Source organism: Nerophis ophidion, linkage group LG08 (genome assembly GCF_033978795.1).
Source record: "Nerophis ophidion isolate RoL-2023_Sa linkage group LG08, RoL_Noph_v1.0, whole genome shotgun sequence".
Taxonomy (NCBI): Eukaryota; Metazoa; Chordata; class Actinopteri; order Syngnathiformes; family Syngnathidae; genus Nerophis; species Nerophis ophidion.
The window spans coordinates 12083329-12098009 of record NC_084618.1 but is presented as its reverse complement, the minus strand read 5'-3'; positions in this window follow the sequence as shown (position 1 = coordinate 12098009).

Sequence of the window (14681 nt, the reverse complement as noted above, 5' to 3'; positions counted from 1 at the left end):
ATATTCTGTTTTTGGTCCGTCTTTGTATCACGTCCTGTTTAGTATTTGTCTTCCTTAGTTCCTGGTGGCACTTCCTGTTTGTTTCCGTTGCCATAGTCACGTATTAGTGTCACCTGCATCTTGTTTTTAAACACACGCCTGGAAGCGAGGGTAAAAACTTACGTAAAACCTAGCGCTTGGCTCCGGAAAATCTCCAGAGCAAAGTCCGTGTAGTTAGTCCGCATTGATAATCAAGCCAACCGACGATAGTGTGCATGCGCCTGACTTTGTGTTGCCTAAAATGCATTAATAAATGAATTGTTTTCCGAAATTAAAAAATGTGTGTCATGATCCGCTACTTGGATCATGTCATATTCTGTTTTTGTTCCGTCTTTGTATCACGTCCTGTTTAGTATTTGTCTTCCTTAGTTCCTGGTGGCACTTCCTGTTTGTTTCCGTTGCCATAGTCACGTATTAGTGTCACCTGCATCTTGTTTTTAAACACACGCACGGAAGCAAGGGTAAAAACTTACGTAAAACCTAGCGCTTGGCTCCGGAAATCTCCAGAGCAAAGTCTGTGTAGTTAGTCCACCATGTTAATCAAGCCAAACGACGCTAGTGTGCTTACGCCTGGCTTTGTGTTGCCTAAAATGCATTAATAAATGAATTATTTTCGGAAATTAAAAAATGTGTGTCATGATCCGCTACTTGGATCATGTCATATTCTGTTTTTGTTCCGTCTTTGTATCACGTCCTGTTTAGTATTTGTCTTCCTTAGTTCCTGGTGGCACTTCCTGTTTGTTTCCGTTGCCATAGTCACGTATTAGTGTCACCTGCGTCTTGTTTTTAAACACACGCACGGAAGCGAGGGTAAAAACTTACGTAAAACCTAGCGCTTGGCTCCGGAAATCTCCAGAGCAAAGTCCGTGTAGTTAGTCCACCATGTTAATCAAGCCAAACGACGCTAGTGTGCTTACGCCTGGCTTTGTGTTGCCTAAAATGCATTAATAAATGAATTATTTTCGGAAATTAAAAAATGTGTGTCATGATCCGCTACTTGGATCAGGTCATATTCTGTTTTTGTTCCGTCTTTGTATCACGTCCTGTTTAGTATTTGTCTTCCTTAGTTCCTGGTGGCACTTCCTGTTTGTTTCCGTTGCCATAGTCACGTATTAGTGTCACCTGCATCTTGTTTTTAAACACACGCCTGGAAGCGAGGGTAAAAACTTACGTAAAACCTAGCGCTTGGCTCCGGAAAATCTCCAGAGCAAAGTCCGTGTAGTTAGTCCGCATTGATAATCAAGCCAACCGACGATAGTGTGCATGCGCCTGACTTTGTGTTGCCTAAAATGCATTAATAAATGAATTCTTTTCCGAAATTAAAAAATGTGTGTCATGATCCGCTACTTGGATCATGTCATATTCTGTTTTTGTTCCGTCTTTGTATCACGTCCTGTTTAGTATTTGTCTTCCTTAGTTCCTGGTGGCACTTCCTGTTTGTTTCCGTTGCCATAGTCACGTATTAGTGTCACCTGCATCTTGTTTTTAAACACACGCACGGAAGCGAGGGTAAAAACTTACGTAAAACCTAGCGCTTGGCTCCGGAAATCTCCAGAGCAAAGTCCGTGTAGTTAGTCCACCATGTTAATCAAGCCAAACGACGCTAGTGTGCTTACGCCTGGCTTTGTGTTGCCTAAAATGCATTAATAAATGAATTATTTTCGGAAATTAAAAAATGTGTGTCATGATCCGCTACTTGGATCATGTCATATTCTGTTTTTGTTCCGTCTTTGTATCACGTCCTGTTTAGTATTTGTCTTCCTTAGTTCCTGGTGGCACTTCCTGTTTGTTTCCGTTGCCATAGTCACGTATTAGTATCACCTGCGTCTTGTTTTCAAACACACGCACGGAAGCGAGGGTAAAAACTTACGTAAAACCTAGCGCTTGGCTCCGGAAATCTCCAGAGCAAAGTCCGTGTAGTTAGTCCACCATGTTAATCAAGCCAAACGACGCTAGTGTGCGTGCGCCTAACTTTGTGCAAGATGGCGGCGCCCGGACGGGCTGCGACACTGCGGTGCTCTTGCTAAAGATGGAACATTTGGCGGAAACGCCGGACAGTTCTGCAGACTTCATGGCTGGCTCGCATCGTGGTCACTCCGTGATCACGTACGACCGCCAGACACTTCTGGATATGGACATATTGGGCCGTTTTGGACTGATAGACGCGGGCGTGCTAAACATGCTAACTAGCATGGGGATTCGTCGGCGGCTACGTCCAGCGGCCTGTGAAGCAGCGGAGTCTAGTAGCAGCGGGGGCCGTCTACGGAGCAGACGCCAGCGGTGTGATCGGAAACGCGGATGTCGAGCGGGGCTAAAAACAAAGCAGAAGGCTAATCCCCACAGAACACCACTTTCCTCCATCCCGAAGACGGATTTAGATGGAAAATGCGAGACTACTGGTCTGGGTAAGGAGTCTGTTAAATTAGAACAAGTTTTTTCTGCTTTGAGTGTTTCAGAGTTGGACCTGTGTTTTACTGAGGTGGCTAACTATGATGCGTGCAGTTTATCAAAGCAACAAACAAACAATCGGAAAATCCCCGTTACTGAGGTGGCTAACCATGATGCGTGCAGTTTATCAAAGCAACAAACAAACAATCGGAACATTCCCGTCGTATCAATTCCTATATATGGTCGTAATTATACTGAATGCACTGGGCATAATAAACACAACATTATTAATATTGCTACTACGGATAATTTGATCAAAAATTCCCTAAAACAGCCCACTACCTATAATATAGGTTTTTTAAACATAAGATCATTGTCTCCCAAAACGTTGTTAGTTAATGATATTATCAGAGACAACAATCTTAACGTCATCGGTCTCAGTGAAACCTGGCTTAAACCAAACGACTTTTTTGCGCTAAATGAGGCATGTCCTCCTAACTTTACACATGCGCATATTGCCCGTCCGCTTAAAAGGGGTGGGGGGGTCGCACTAATATACAACGAAAACTTTAACCTTAGTCCTAACATAAATAATAAATATAAATCGTTTGAGGTGCTTACTATGAGGTCTGTCACACCGCTGCCTCTACACCTGGCTGTTATCTACCGCCCCCCAGGGCCCTGTTCGGACTTTATCAATGAATTCTCAGAGTTCGTTGCTGATCTAGTGACACACGCCGATAATATAATCATAATGGGGGACTTTAATATCCATATGAATACCCCATCGGACCCACCGTGCGTAGCGCTCCAGACTATAATTGATAGCTGTGGTCTCACACAAATAATAAATGAACCCACGCATCGCAACGGTAATACGATAGACCTAGTGCTTGTCAGGGGTATCACCGCTTCCAAAGTTACGATACTCCCGTATACTAAAGTATTGTCCGATCATTACCTTATAAAATTCGAGGTTCAGACGCATGTTCGTCAAACTAATAATAATAATAACTGCTATAGCAGCCGCAACATTAATACGGCCACAACGACAACTCTTGCTGACCTACTGCCCTCGGTAATGGCACCATTCCCAAAGTATGTGGGCTCTATTGATAACCTCACTAACAACTTTAACGACGCCCTGCGCGAAACCATTGATAACATAGCACCGCTAAAGTTAAAAAAGGCTCCAAAAAAGCGCACCCCGTGGTTTACAGAAGAAACTAGAGCTCAGAAATTATTATGCAGAAAGCTGGAACGCAAATGGCGCACGACTAAACTTGAGGTGCACCATCAAGCATTTAGTGATGGTTTAATAACTTATAAACGCATGCTTACCTTAGCTAAAGCTAATTATTACTCAAATCTCATCCACCGTAATAAAAACGATCCTAAATTTTTGTTTAGTACGGTAGCATCGCTTACCCAACAAGGGACTCCTTCCAGTAGCTCCACCCACTCAGCTGATGACTTTATGCAATTCTTTAGTAAGAAAATTGAAGTCATTAGAAAGGAGATTAAAGACAATGCGTCCCAGCTACAACGGGGTTCTATTAACACTGACACGATTGTATATACGGCGGATACTGCCCTCCAAAATAGTTTCTCTCGTTTTGAGGAAATAACATTAGAGGAATTGTTACAACGTGTAAATGGAATAAAACAAACAACATGTTTACTTGACCCTCTTCCTGGGAAACTGATCAAGGAGCTCTTTGTATTATTAGGTCCATCAGTGCTAAATATTATAAACTTATCACTTTCCTCGGGCACTGTTCCCCTAGCATTCAAAAAAGCGGTTATTCATCCTCTTCTTAAAAGACCTAACCTCGATCCTGACCTCATGGTAAACTACCGACCGGTGTCTCACCTTCCCTTTATTTCAAAAATCCTCGAAAAAATTGTTGCGGAGCAGTTAAATGAACACTTAGCGTCTAACAATCTATGTGAAACCTTTCAATCCGGTTTCAGGGCAAATCACTCGACGGAGACAGCCCTCGCAAAAATGACTAATGATCTATTGCTAACGATGGATTCTGATGCGTCATCTATGTTGCTGCTCCTCGATCTTAGCGCTGCTTTCGATACTGTCGATCATAATATTTTATTAGAACGTATCAAAACACGAATTGGTATGTCAGACTTAGCCCTGTCTTGGTTTAACTCTTATCTTACTGATAGGATGCAGTGTGTCTCCCATAACAATGTGACCTCGGACTACGTTAAGGTAACGTGTGGAGTTCCCCAGGGTTCGGTCCTTGGCCCTGCACTCTTCAGCATCTACATGCTGCCGCTAGGTGACATCATACGCAAATACGGTGTTAGCTTTCACTGTTATGCTGATGACACCCAGCTCTACATGCCCCTAAAGCTGACCAACACGCCGGATTGTAGTCAGCTGGAGGCGTGTCTTAATGAAATTAAACAATGGATGTCCGCTAACTTTTTGCAACTCAATGCCAAAAAAACGGAAATGCTGATTATCGGTCCTGCTAGACACCGAACTCTATTTAATAATACAACTCTAACATTTGACAACCAAACAATTAAACAAGGCGACACGGTAAAGAATCTGGGTATTATCTTCGACCCAACTCTCTCCTTTGAGGCACACATTAAAAGCGTTACTAAAACGGCCTTCTTTCATCTCCGTAATATCGCTAAAATTCGCTCCATTCTGTCCACTAAGGACGCTGAGATCATTATCCATGCGTTTGTTACGTCTCGCCTCGACTACTGTAACGTATTATTTTCGGGTCTCCCCATGTCTAGCATTAAAAGATTACAGTTGGTACAAAATGCGGCTGCTAGACTTTTGACAAGAACAAGAAAGTTTGATCACATTACGCCTGTACTGGCTCACCTGCACTGGCTTCCTGTGCACTTAAGATGTGACTTTAAGGTTTTACTACTTACGTATAAAATACTACACGGTCTAGCTCCATCCTATCTTGCCGATTGTATTGTACCATATGTCCCGGCAAGAAATCTGCGTTCAAAGGATTCCGGCTTGTTAGTGATTCCCAAAGCCCAAAAAAAGTCTGCGGGCTATAGAGCGTTTTCCGTTCGGGCTCCAGTACTCTGGAATGCCCTCCCGGTAACAGTTCGAGATGCCACCTCAGTAGAAGCATTTAAGTCTCACCTTAAAACTCATTTGTATACTGTAGCTTTTAAATAGACTCCCTTTTTAGACCAGTTGATCTGCTGTTTCTTTTCTTTTTCTTCTATGTCCCACTCTCCCCTGTGGAGGGGGTCCGGTCCGATCCGGTGGCCATGTACTGCTTGCCTGTGTATCGGCTGGGGACATCTCTGCGCTGCTGATCCGCCTCGACATCTCTGCGCTGCTGATCCGCCTCCGCTTGGGATGGTTTCCTGCTGGCTCCGCTGTGAACGGGACTCTCGCTGCTGAGTTGGAACCGCTTTGGACTGGACTCTCGCGACTGTGTTGGATCCATTGTGGATTGAACTTTCACAGTATCATGTTAGACCCGCTCGACATCCATTGCTTTCCTCCTCTCTAAGGTTCTCATAATCATTATTGTCACAGACGTCCCACTGGATCATTATTGTCACCGATGTCCCACTGGGTGTGAGTTTTCCTTGCCCTTATGTGGGCCTACCGAGGATGTCGTGGTGGTTTGTGCAGCCCTTTGAGACACTAGTGATTTAGGGCTATATAAGTAAACATTGATTGATGATTGATTGAATAAATTACGGTTTTTACTAGACTTTATAAACAAGTTGTGAAAAAGATCTCCACACATCGCCTGTCTCCATCTACACACAACAGTGCGCTCTTTAACACACAGGGGAAAAATCTCCAGCGCAAAGTCCGTGTAGTTAGTCCACCATGTTAATCAAGCCAAACGACGCTAGTGTGCATACGCCCGGCTTTGTGTTGCCTAAAATGCATTAATAAATGAATTATTTTTGGAAATTAAAAAATGTGTGCCATGATCCGCTACTTGGATCATGTCATATTCTGTTTTTGTTCCGTCTTTATATCACATCCTGTTTAGTATTTGTCTTCCTTAGTTCCTGGTGGCACTTCCTGTTTGTTTCCGTCGCCATAGTCACGTATTAGTGTCACTTGCATCTTGTTTTTGATTACGTTCCAGCCTTCTTTGTTCATTCTTTCTCGCAGTCTAGTCTGTATTCGATGCAACAGGTGACGTCGCTGACTCCCGCTTGTGATAAAAGACTTTTTGTACTTAAATAAATGGGTTGTACTTGTATAGCGCTTTTCTACCTTCAAGGTACTCAAAGCGCTTTGACACTCCTTCCACATTTACCCACTCACACACACATTCACGCACTGATGGAGGGAGCTGCCATGCAAGGCGCTAACCAGCACCCATCAGGAGCAAGGGTGAAGTGTCTTGCTCAGGACACAACGGACTTGACGAGGTTGGTACTAGGTGGGGATGGAACCAGGGACCCTCTGGTTGCGCACGGCCACTTTCCCACTGCGCCACTTGTTAGCTCCCACGCTATTCTGTTGCTTGTCCCGAGCTCACATGCTAGCGCTTTTCGTTCTTTCTAGCTCCCACGCTAGTTCTGTTTGTTTTGTTTCCGTTGCCATAGTCACGTATTAGTGTCACCTGCATCTTGTTTTTGATTACATTCCTGTATTTAAGGCAGCCTTCTTTGTTCATTCTTTCTCGCAGTCTAGTTTGTATTCGATGCAACAGGTGACATCGCTGACTCCCGCTTGTGGTAAAATACTTTTTGTACTTAAATAAATGGGTTGTACTTGTATAGCGCTTTTCTACCTTCAAGGTACTCAAAGCGCTTCTTTCCACATTTACCCACTCACACACACATTCACACACTGATGGAGGGAGCTGCCATGCAAGGCGCTAACCAGCACCCATCAGGAGCAAGGGTGAAGTGTCTTGCTCAGGACACAACGGACTTGACGAGGTTGGTACTAGGTGGGGATTGAACCAGGGACCCTCTGGTTGCGCACGGCCACTTTCCCACTGCGCCACTTGTTAGCTCCCACGCTATTCCGTTGCTTGTCCCTAGCTCACATGCTAGCGCTTTTTGTTCTTTCTAGCTCCCATGCTAGTTCTGTTTGTTTTGTTTATAGTGCCTTGTGCAAGTGTTTTTGTTCTTAGTCTGTTCTTTAGTTTAAATAAATCATCGTTTCTTACCTTCACGCTGCATCAACAAGAGAACGCACCCGCGTCACCACCATGCCAGCAAAGCGTCACAGTACACTGCGAGCAAGAATGAACAAAGAAGGCTGGCTTGAATACAGGAACGTAATCACAAGGCAGGTGTGCGTAAAAAAACAAGATGCAGGTGATAATAATACGTGACTATGGCAACGGAAACAAACAGGAAGTGCCACCAGGAACTAAGGAAGACAAATACTAAACAGGATGTGATACAAAGATGGAACAAAAACAGACATGATCCAAGTAGCGGATCACGACATTTAGACGGTGTTACTAACCGTCAGGAATTTGATCGGGAATCACCGTTACATCCCTCGTCCATTAACAAGTAAAAAGTCAAGGGTGGTCACCGCATGTTCTTGCCGTCAATGTTGGTCAGTTTTTTCAAATGGGGGTACGCATACCCCTGGGGGTACTTGAAGGTATGCCAAGGGGTAGGTGGGATTTTTTTTTAAATATTCTAAAAATATAAAGAATTCAAAAATCCTTTATAAATATATTTATTGAATAATACTTCAACAAAATATGAATGTAAGTTCATAAACTGTGAAAAGAAATGCAACAATGCAATAATCAGTATTGACAGCTAGGTTTTTTGTGGACATGTTCCATAAATATTGATGTTGAAGATTTCTTTTTTTGTGAAGAAATGTTTAGAATGAAGTTCATGAATCCAGATGGATCTCTATTACAATCCCCAAAGAGGGCACTTTAAAGGGGAACATTATCACCAAACCTATGCAAGCGTCAATATATACCTTGATGGTGCAGAAAAAAGACCATGTATTTTTTTAACCGATTTCTGAACCCTAAATGGGTGAATTTTGCCAAATTAAACGCCTTTCTGTTTATCGCTCTTTTAGCGATGACGTCAGAACGTGACGTCACCGAGGTAACACACCCGCCATATTCATTTTGAAAACATTACAAACACCGGGTCTCAGCTCTGTTATTTTCCGTTTTTTTGACTATTTTTTGGAACCTTGGAGACACCATGCCTGTCGGAGGGTGTAACAACACTAACAGGGAGGGATTCAAGTTGCACCACTGGCAAGAAATCTGCCGCCACACCCCCATTGAATGTACCAGAGTGTCTTTCATTTTACGGCGATGCTACGACAGGCATGGCACAGAGATGTATGGATAACCTGCAGATGCATTTGCAACGATAAAGTCAACAAAATCACAAAGGTGAGTTTTGTGGATGTTGTTGACTTATGTGCTAATCAGACATATTTGGTCGCGGCATGACTGCCAGCTAATCGATACTAACATGCTATGCTAATCGATGCTAACATGCTATTTACGCTAGCTGTATGTAAATTTGAAACTAGATACCCACATTTGATGCGAAACAAACACTTACCAATCGACGGATTTACGTTGCTCCAGTGTCACAAGATGCGAAAGTCCTGACCGTTTGCTCCGCACATTTTACCGGCGATGCTAATAAGGCAGCCATGCTATATGCCACTTCATTAGGTACACCCACGCTATGGCTGAATAAAGTTAATAGCTATTCGCTCAATAGCTTCAATTTCTTATTCAATTTCGTTTTCGCTATGCGCCTCCATACTCCGACCATCTGTTTCAATACATGCGTAATCTGTTGAATCGCTTAAGGCGCTGAAATCCGAGTCTGAATCCGAGCTAATGTCGCTATATCTTGCTGTGGTAACCGCCATGTTGACAGCCCTGTATGACGTCACAGGGAAATGGATAGTGGTTTCGAAGTTAGCGAAAAGAAGGCACTTTAAAGCTTTATTTAGGGATATTCCGGGACCGGTAAAATTTGGAAAAAAAATTCCCAAAAATACAACAAGCCACTGGGAACTGATTTTTATTGTTTTTAACCCTTTGGAAATCGTGGTAATGTTCCCCTTTAAGTTGATGATTAGTTCTATGTGTAGAAATATTCATTTATAATTGAATCACTTGTTCATTGTTTAAAAAGTTTTCAGTCATTTTTATATCTTTTTTTCCAAATAGTTCAAGAAAGGCCACTACAAATGAGCAATATTTTGCACTGTTATACAATTGAATAAATCAGAAACTGATGACATAGTGCTGTATTTTCAATCAATGTTTATTTATATAGCCCCAAATCACAAATGTCTCAAAGGACTGCACAAATCATTACGACTACAACATCCTCGGAAGAACCCACAAAAGGGCAAGGAAAACTCACACCCAGTGGGCAGGGAGAATTCACATCCAGTGGGACGCCAGTGACAATGCTGACTATGAGAAACCTTGGAGAGGACCTCAGATGTGGGCAACCCCCCCCCTCTAGGGGACCGAAAGCAATGGATGTCGAGCGGGTCTAACATGATACTGTGAAAGTTCAATCCATAGTGGCTCCAAGACAGCAGCGAGAGTCCCGTCCACAGGAAACCATCTCAAGCGGATCAGCAGCGTAGAGATGTCCCCAACCGATACAGGCGAGCGGTCCATCCTGGGTCCCGACGAGCGGTCCATCCTGGGTCTCGACTCTGGACAGCCAGTACTTCATCCATTTTTACTTCTTTATCTCTTTTTTTCCAACCAAAAATGCTTTGCTCTGTTTAGGGGGTACTTGAATTAAAAAAAAAAAATGTTCACAGGGGGGTACATCACTGAAAAAAGGTTGAGAACCACTCTTTTAGGGCATTACGGCAAGTCACGTAGTTAAATTCCAGCCCTGCACGTGACGGAACACGAGCAATTTCGGATCGAGCCGAAGACTTCAACAAACCAGAGAATGGTCATTAAGGCTGAAAAGAGAAGTTTGACCACACGTCAAAGAGGGCAGGTTCCGCCATCGGTTGCTTTTCAAGGTGATTAAAAAGCCATTAGCCGAATGACTCGCGCAGGCAATTTATGAGGCAGTCATTGGAAACCCAGTTAGAGTCCAGGAGTGGCTCCCACTGAAGAAACGACTGTTGTTGCAGTGAGATATTATATCAAATTGCTTGTGTGCCAAAAAAAAAAGAAGAAAACCTTCCCTCTAGTTTCACTGTCATCCATTACTTTGCACATTTTCTCACCCAGCAGGGGATCTGTCTGCAAACTGTCACGTGAAATTAAGTCTGTCAATGTTTATGACAATAACCGCGATAACAACACAAGGCTGGGATCTCTCAATCTCTAAACCGAGTTGGCCTCGTCACCGAGGGCCGTGCTTATTGAATTGTGATTTTTTCTCTAATGTGTATTTGTACTCTACATTGACCACAAACTGCTGCTTCCACTCTAATCTATTTCCATTCATGGCTTATTTGCTTCCATCGTTCATTCCAAGCTCCATTATCTTTGAAAATTGCTTTCCCGCTGCTCGGCGGCATGAGTCAGCCAGACAAACTCAGCAAATGGTCGTGGGAAGGTAGAGAACAGCACTCCTCTCGGCGTGGGCGTGTAGAGAACGGCGGCGTTGTCAACCTCTCTGCGTTTTTTTTTTTCTTTTGTCAGGGGCCAGGAAAAGCATCTTGACGCCAAAGTGGCATCCATCCATCCATCTTCTTCCGCTTATCCGAGGTCGAGCCCAGAGTTTCCTCTCCCCAGCCACTTCGTCCAGCCGGGAGACATAGTCTTCCCAATGTGTCCTGGGTCTAGGGAGGCGTTCGGGTGGCATCCTGACCAGATGCCCGAACCACCTCCTCTGGCTCCTCTCCATGTGGAGGAACATCGGCTTTACTTTGAGCTCCCCCCGGATGGGAGGGCTTTTCACCCTATTTCTAAGGGAGAACCCGCCACCCGGCGGAGGAAACTCATTTCGGAAACTCATTTCGGCCATAACCCAAATTTCATGACCATTGATCGACCGGTAAATTGAAAGCTTTGTCTTCCGGGTCAGCTCCTTCTTCAGAACCACAACGGATCGATACAGCGTCTGCATTACTGAAGACGCCGCACCGATCCGCCTGTCGATCTCACCATCCACTCTTCCCTCACTCGTGAACAAGACTCCGAGATACTTGAACTCCTCCACTTGGGGCAGGGTTTCCTCCCCAACCCGGAAATGGCACTCCACCCTTTCCCGGCGAGAACCATGGACTCAGGCTTGGAGGTGCTGATTCTCATCACCCCAGTTGCTTCACACTCGGCTGCGAACCGATCCAGTGAGAGTTGAGGATCCTGGCCGGATGAAGCCATCCGGACCACATCATCTGCAAAAAGCAGAGCCTAATCCTGCAGCCACCAAACCGGATCCCCTCAAGGCCTTGACTGCGCCTAGAAATTCAGTCCATAAAAGTTATGACAGGGTCGGAGTCCGACCCTCACTGGAAATGGGTCGGACTTACTGCCGGCGATGCCGACCGAGCTCTGACACTGATCGTAAAGGGAACGGTCCGCCGCAATCGGACAGTCCGTTACACCATACTCTCTGAGCACTCCCCACAGGACTTCCCGAGGGACACGGTCAAATGCCTTCTCCAAGACCAAGTCTGAAGTTCAAGTCTAAAGACGCCAATCAATCAATCAATCAATCAATGTTTATTTATATAGCCCCAAATCCCAAATGTCTCAAAGGACTGCACAAATCACTACGACTACAACATCCTCGGAAGAACCCACAAAAGGGCAAGGAAAACTCACACCCAGTGGGCAGGGATTATTCACATCCAGTGGGACGCCAGTGACAATGCTGACTATGAGAAACCTTGGAGAGGACCTCAGATGTGGGCAACCCCCCCCTCCCTCTAGGGGGCCGAAAGCAATGGATGTCGAGCGGGTCTAACATGATACTGTGAAAGTTCAATCCATAGTGGCTCCAACACAGCCACGAGAGTTCAGTTCAAGCGGATCCAAGACAGCAGCGAGAGTCCCGTCCGCAGGAAACCATCTCAAGCGGAGGCGGATCAGCAGCGTAGAGATGTCCCCAACCGATACAGGCGAGCGGTCCATCCTGGGTCCCGACGAGCGGTCCATCCTGGGTCTCGACTCTGGACAGCCAGTACTTCATCCATGGTCATCGGACCGGACCCCCTCCACAAGGGAGGGGGGGACATAGGAGAAAGAGAAGAAGCGGCAGATCAACTGGTCTAAAAAGGAGGTCTATTTAAAGGCTAGAGTATACAGATGAGTTTTAAGGTGAGACTTAAATGCTTCTACTGAGGTAGCATCTCGAACTGTTACCGGGAGGGCATTCCAGAGTACTGGAGCCCGAACGGAAAACGCTCTATAGCCCGCAGACTTTTTGGGGGCTCTAGGAATCACTAATAAGCCGGAGTCTTTTGAACGCAGATTTCTTGCCGGGACATATGGTACAATACAATCGGCAAGATAGGATAGAGCTAGACCGTGTAGTATTTTATACGTAAGTAGTAAAACCTTAAAGTCACATCTTAAGTGCACAGGAAACCAGTGCAGGTGAGCCAGTATAGGTATATATGTATGTATATATGTATATAAAGGTATATACAGTATAGGTATATATATATGTATATATGTATATAAAGGTATATACAGTATAGGTGTATATGTATGTATATATGTATATAAAGGTATATACAGTATAGGTATATATGTATGTATATATGTATATAACGGTATATACAGTATAGGTATATATGTATGTATATATGTATATAAAGGTATATACAGTATAGGTATATATGTATATAAAGGTATATACAGTATAAGTATATATGTATGTATATATGTATATAAAGGTATATACAGTACAGGTGTAATGTGATCAAACTTTCTTGTTCTTGTCAAAAGTCTAGCAGCCGCATTTTGTACCAACTGTAATCTTTTAATACTAGACATGGGAAGACCCGAAAATAATACGTTACAGTAGTCGAGACGAGACGTAACAAACGCATGGATAATGATCTCGGCGTCTTTAGTGGACAAAATGGAGCGAATTTTAGCGATATTACGGAGATGAAAGAATGCCGTTTTAGTAACGCTTTTAATGTGTGACTCAAAGGAGAGAGTTGGGTGGAAGATAAGACCCAGATTTTTGAACAGGACTCCTAGGTACTTGAAATCCTCCACTTAGGGCAGGGTCTCCTCCCCAACCCGGAAATGGCACTCCACCCTATTCCCGGCGAGAACAATGGACTCGGGCTTGGAGGTGCTGATTCTCATCCCAGTTGCTTCACACTCGGCTGCGAACCGATCCATTGAGAGCTGAGGATCCTGGCCGGATGAAGCCATCAGGACCACATTGTGGCAGGGGTCGTGGTCTGCGCGTTCCCTGCGGACGGGGTGTGTGCAGAAATCGGTCATGAAAAGGCTGACAGGTGAGCGCGGGAGACCGTGATGAGGAGGACGGACGACACTGAGGGGAGCATGCTGAAAAGCCAGAACCAAGAAGGACTCGAAAAGAGAATTGCAAGTGGGGCTGCAAAGCCTAATTGATTATTGTGTAAAAATATTAAAAGTTGTAAAAACCACTGAGTGAAGTGTGCGGAAGTCACTGATCCAGAAGACGCAGGTACGAGACCTGCTACCCACATCATCTGCAAAAAGCAGAGCCTAATCCTGCAACCATCAAACAGGATCCTCTTAAAGCCTTGACTGTCCCTAGAAATTCTGTCCATAAAAGTTATGAACAGAATCCATGACAAAGGGCAGCCCTGGCGGAGTCCGACCCGCATTGGAAACGGGTCCGACTTACTGCCGGCGATGCCGACCGAGCTCTGACACTGATCGTAAAAGGAATGGACAGCCGCAATCGGACAGTCCGATACCCCTTACTCTCTGAGCACTCCCCACAGGACTTCCCAATGCCTTCTCCAAGTCCAGGTCTGAAGTTCAAGTCTAAAGACGCCAAAGTGCGTCATCACAAAACGACAGTTACTTGAAAGACGTGGCAATGGAAACGTAGATCTTGGGCGCCGTTTATGTCCCTCAGCTCGTAACAACAACATCCGGGGAGGTATAATAACTTCTTGTAATTGCAAGAAAAGGCCATTGTCGAACAATAGGTGTTGGAATTAGGGATGGATACCATTCATATTGGACGGTACCGATTCAGAGAATCGATACCGGTCTCAAGAGTACCTATTTCAGTACTTTTGAAAAAATAATCATTGTTTTTGATCATACAATTACGTTTTATTTCAACATTTAAAACTA